Source organism: Amblyomma maculatum, chromosome 5 (genome assembly GCF_055883805.1).
Source record: "Amblyomma maculatum isolate TAMU_Amacu chromosome 5, ASM5588380v1, whole genome shotgun sequence".
In the NCBI taxonomy this organism is placed as follows: domain Eukaryota; kingdom Metazoa; phylum Arthropoda; class Arachnida; order Ixodida; family Ixodidae; genus Amblyomma; species Amblyomma maculatum.
In genome coordinates this window covers 163336223-163342388 of record NC_139348.1, presented here as the reverse complement: position 1 = coordinate 163342388, position 6166 = coordinate 163336223, and positions in this window count along the sequence as shown.

Here is a 6166-nt window from a genome sequence, read left to right as displayed (position 1 = left end):
TTCAGTTTTGAGCCCGAAATAAGAAATTGGTCTATGAGATGGCTAACGATCTGTGATAAAGGTATTGACCTTGTAGAAACCCACACAAATCTTAGTGTGAATATTTTTCATTTGAGTTCGGACATTCATGTAAACAACACTGCAATCAATGACTGACCTTTATCCTGATGTGGTACTGTCCTTGCCTAAAAGGTTAAACTTTAATTATACAAGGCCCCGCACATAACGTATTACAGTTTTGTGTGGGCAAGCACCACAAGAGCAAATATCAATAAAATGATTGTTCTTAGTAAATGTACATTCCTTGCATAACCGATATTGACCGCGAGTTGACAAGACACCTTGGAGAATACAACATAATTGTTGCATGTTTACTATTTTTCTCGGCAGGACAGTCAAAGTATTCTTCACTCGATAACACTGCTGCTATTATCTACTATCTACTGTCATCTGCTATCATGACAGTCAAGAACTCTTAGTTGAGTGTTTCTTGAAGGAATATGCGTGAAAAATTATAGTTGTCTGTAATTGTAAATACATGTCTTGCTCGAAATCTTTGCCTCAATCTCGCGAAAAGGTGGAACAGCTGATGAGTTGCGCTCAAATTTCGCATTAGGCAGTAACGTAATCATCGGCAAATTTTTTTCACATCAGTTTGATTTCTTTAAATAGTACAGTATTATTGAAGCACTAGTCTCTACTTAAGGAATGGCATTATACTTTCTAATTCCCTTATTTTATTTCGAAAGAGGTTACAGCTGATTTGAGAGACAGGAAGCCCACGTACATCCGTGTTCCAACAAGGGCTTGAACGGAATGTATCTCGAGTAGTTCATTGTAATTTAGATTCACGATCGATTGTTTCTTCATACACTGTAAACTAGTTGTTCTCTATTATAGACGCCCATGACGACAATAATGAGGAGGATAGCATAATAGACAGGAAGCAGACAGACATATTTACATGCATACATGCATACACACATAGTTGGTTTGTGGGGTTTAACGTCCCAAAGCGACTCAGGTATTGAGAGACGCCGTAGTGGAGGCCTCCGGAAATTTCGACCACCTGGGGTTCTTTAACGTGCACTGACATCTCACAACACACGGATGCCACTCCGTTTCGCCTCCATCGAAAGCAAGGACTGATGCAAACTTACACCGACAGCAGGCTCACGACTCACTAGAATCGACTGCGGAGGACATCCGGACTCTACGAATACCAGGATACGGCAAGTGGCCTGATTTTGGGCACTTTTTCAGAAATTGTCTCTAGCACTCCGGCGGCCGCGGTAACCCTAACGCCGCCGCTGGCAGCCACAATTGGTCGACCGCGGTCGCTTGGGCCCTCGCCTGGCCGTGCCCCGCCCTGGGATGAATATCGTCGAAGTGGATGGCGAGGACATCTCGCCGGAAGAGCTAGGACCGCAACAGGGATGGGCGCGAGCCCACAGAAAGCGAGGAAGTAAGCATGTCAGCGGAGACAACCAAGGAAGCCAAGATGGAGGTGGGCGAGGCAGCGAGGAAACCAAGAAGGCTCTTCAAGTCGGGAGGAAGTTGGTAGAACGCTCGGTGACATCACAAAAGCTGCGTTTGCCTGCAGGAGACTATAAAATCGTTGTTCGCCCGAAAGGTGGATTACATCTCGGGCTCCTTAGAGGAGCGCAAATTCAAGAGGCCATATGGAACGCCGCTGTGCTCAGTGCCGAAGAAATGCAAGTGGACACCACTTGCAAGAATGAGAAGCAGAACACCATTCTGGTTAGCACACCTAGTAGAAAAAGAGCAGACCACTATTTGCTGATCCAGGAAATTAAGGTAGAGAAAAAGAGCTACGAAGTGTCAGCGTATCTCACGGCTTCGGAGAACTGCGGAAAAAGGGGTCGTCCACGGCGTTCCGTTAGACCACAGTCAGGAAGAAATCGAAAGACGCTTTCAACACGACGGAAACCCAGAGATTCTCGGCGCTAGACGCATGGGCAAGACGGAATCCGTAATCGTACTTTTTACGACGGAGAGGGTGCCACGGTACGTGATTTACTAGTGCGTGCCGCACCGCTGCGTACTATACAAGAAAAAGTATGAAGTCTGTCGTATCTGCGGAAGCTTGGGCCACCGAGCTGACGTCTGTACTGATCCAAGCAACCCGGTATGTCTAGGATGTGGCCTGCAAACCCTCTCGAGGAACACCAGTGTGACCCAAAGTGTCAGCTGTGCGACAAGGGGCATCTTACCGGCGCAAGGACTGCAAGGAACGCTACCGAACCCTCCTAATAGTCAAGAAACGACGGTGGGAAGCGAAACTACGAGCCAAGGAAGAAGAATCAAAGAAGACATCAGAGTTGTTGGCGAGCCGACAAAGCAGATCGAGAACCCGGGGACGCAGCAGTAGCCGTTCCGACTCGAGCTCTTTCACGAGACTGAGGAGTGGATCGCGATCAAGATCCAGTTTCGGGGACCTTAGGAACCAATCCAGGGGCCGGTCGAGTTCTAGGAACCGATCCGGAGGTCGCACAAGATCTAGGAGCCAATCCAGGGGCCGGAAAACATCCGAAACGCCAATGGAAAACGAGGTGAGCTGGGCAGATAGAGTCTCCTAAAGGAATAAGCAGCATACCGAAGAGCTTACAAAACTTAGGCAGTTGGTAGACAGACTACTCAGAGAAAATGAAACTCTTAAAAAGAAGGTTGAAAAACTAGAAAATCCTAATGCATCACAGCAACAGAGCGCCGTTGGAACGCAGGTTAGCTCGAACGCTACAGCAAAGCAGGATAGAAGAGAGGATGCCCCGCCTCCAGCGAAGAGGAAGGCGAAGGAATCGAAGGATCAAAACATAACATTAGAGGAGGTCAGTAAAATTATCGACCGAAAGCTAGAGCAGGAACTCGATGTCTTATTTAAGGAGATAGCTGCAAAATTTGCGGCAATCATGGGCGCCACTAAATGCGTTCACTATCAAATTCAATGAGTTAGATGCGCGCTTCGCCGCGCTGGATGCGGAAAGAACGCCACCAAAAGGAAATATAACTGATCATGGCCATCAAAAATAACAGGCACACTATTTGGCAGGGAATTGTCGTGGATGTCGCCGTAAAAGGCCGGTTCTGCAGCAACTCCTTAGCGAAAAAGACAATCCGGAAGCAATCGCGTTGCAAGAAGTAGGAATACAAGCAAAGCTAACGGGGTATCGAGCTTTCTGTACGGAAGGGGAGAAACTACGGGTGGCTACACTAATTTAGAGAAACATAACAGCAATCAGGCATGACACGGAGGTTAAAAACCACGTCCTCGTCGAACTCATACCAAACAAGACGACAGAAGGGAGTCTTTTCATCCTGAATGTATACAGCACTCCGCGGCGAGAAAGGACAAATTCGGCACACTATTCCAAAAGACTTTGAAAATTGCCAACAACCAAGCACTGATCTCGCTTTTAGCCCCGAACCCAGCGTGGGGCTACAAGCGAGAAGATAAAAAGGGCCGGATCCTCTGGCAAGACGCGCAACCGGCAGTGCTAACGCTATTAACGAATCCACAGAACTCATCACGAAGCGGAAACAGCTTGACAGAAGACACTTCTCCGGATTTGACCTTTCTTAGCCATGTAAAAGACGCCACATGGTGTAACACTCAAGAGAACCTTGGCAGTGACCATTACATCATCGAAACTGTGGTAAAAGGAGGACCGTGGAGAATCAAATGCAAGATGGCTACATTAGTGGAGTGGGAAACCTTCAGGGAAATCAGAAGCCAAATAGGAAGCGGAGAAAGCACAAATATAGAAGAGTGGGCAACAGCGCTTCGTGCAAATGTTAAAGAAGCAACCACAGAGGTGCCTGAAGAAGCAGGTTTGGAGGAAGTAGACAGCCGTCTCCTGCACTTATGACAAGCCAAAAAGTGATTAGAGAAGAAGCTAAAGCAACAAAGATGGAACAGGACCGTATGCCGCAGACTGGCCCGGCTCAACAAAGAAATAGAAGAATATGCACTTCAGCTATGTAGACAAAATTGGGAATCTACGTGCAATAGCATGGAAATATCCATAGGACTAGCGAAAACATGGCAGCTACTACGCTACCTCTTGGAGCCGGAAGGTTGCAAGTCAGCGCAGAAGCAAAACATTCAAAAGATTGTCCATTCCTACGATAGGACGGAAAAGGAGCTCCTTGAAGAATTACAGGCACGCTATGTGGGAACGCCTATTCTTGAAGCACTCCCAGACTACCACGGACCGCCAAACCTGGACCTGGATAGACCCATAGAAGAAACAGAAGTCAGGGCTGAATTTGCTCGCCTTAAAACAAAAGCAGCAGCGGGGCCGGATGGAGTGAGCAACAAAATGTTGCGAAATCTGGACGACGACTCAATCGCTGCCCTCGCAAGATACATGCAAGATTGCTGGCAATTAGGACGACTTCTCACTATATGGAAAACAGCGCAGATCGTCATGATCCCCAAACCCGGAAAAAAGCTACAGATTGAAAATCTAAGACCAATTCCTTTGACATCGTGCGTGGGGAAACTCATGAAACACGTCATCCTGACAAGACTAAACAGACACATGGAAGACAACGGACTCTACCCAAATTCTGTGATTGGCTTCAGACCTGGTCTGTCGACCCAGGACATTACGCTGCAAATCCAACACCAGATCATTGAAGCACAGACTTAAGACACGCGAGTTATCCTGTGCCTGGACTTAGCAAAGGTCTTCGATAACGTCAAACACAAAGCAATACTGGAAAACCTACAAGATCTCGGCGTAGGTGAAAAAACAACTACGTAAGGGACTTTCTTTCAAAGCGAGAAGCAACCATCCAAATTGGAGAACACAAGTCGGACAAAATTACACTAGGCAGTAGAGGAACACCCCAGGGCTCCGTCCTCTCACACCTGCTGTTCAATGTTGCACTCATCAAGCTTCCATCAAAGCTAGAAGAAATTGAGGGGCTAAAACACAGCCTCTACGCAGACGACATCGCACTGTGGACCACGGGAGGTAGTGATGGACAAATTGAAGACATCCTTCAGGCAGCTGTGCAAACTTTTGAAGAATACGTAACCCCTAGAGGCCTGAAATGCTCTCCCGAAAAATCCGAGATGCTCGTGTGCCAGCCACCACGCAGCAGATTCGACAAAGAACAACCTAGAATCGAACTAAAGGCAGATGGGCTTCCCATCCCCAGAGTGGACAAGATTAGGATACTAGGTATGTGGCTGCAGGAAAATGGTCGTCACGGAGAAGCTATAAAGAAACTCGAAGGATGTGCTCAACAAACGATACGTCTAATCAGACGCATCGCAAATCGCAAGTCGGGCATGAGAGAAGCAAACCTCCTACGACTTGTACATGCCCTTTTCATAAGCAAGATCGCCTATGCAGTCCCGTACATACACCTTGCCTACTGCGAGAAGGCTAAGATTGAAGCAATCACCAGGAAGAGCATAAAAACAGCCCTTGGTCTCCCCATCAGTACGTTTACGAACCGGCTAATGAAGCTGGGGGTGCACAATACGCTGGAAGAGGTGATAGAGGCCAACCAAATCTCCCAGTACGAAAGACTGGCAAATACCAGGACAGGAAGAAGCATACTGCTAAAACTATAGGTATTCGATACGAAAGCCAAGAGGACCAGAAGACGGATGTCCCGATTTAAGTCAGGAAGCGACTCAAAATCCCCCCGCTGCCACGAAACATGCATCCAGAGCATCACCAGGAAAGAAGGAAGAAAAGGGCGGAAACGCTGCAGAAGATATATCAAGGAAGACAGGACGTGGTCTATGTCGACGCCGCCGAGTATTAGGAAAGGCATGTTATGGTTGCAGTAGTGTCAGATGAACAAAATCTAAGAATAAGCGGCTCCATTAGGACGAGTTTAGCCCACACGGCTGAAGAGGTGGCGATTGCACTTGCAATATCAGGGACAATGGCTACTACATTTATAAGTGATTCCAAAACAGCAATATGCAACTTTCTCAAGGGACGGGTCTCTCCACAGGCAAAAAGGATACTGAGAACATGTCAGGATGATAGAATAATCCGGCTAATATGGGCACCAGCCCACTCCCAGCTTCAGGGAAACGAGGGAGCTCATAAGCTTGCCCGTGGTCTCACCTTCCAGGTAGGCTCTGATCCTCAGTACACTCATGATGGAAAATAGCGCG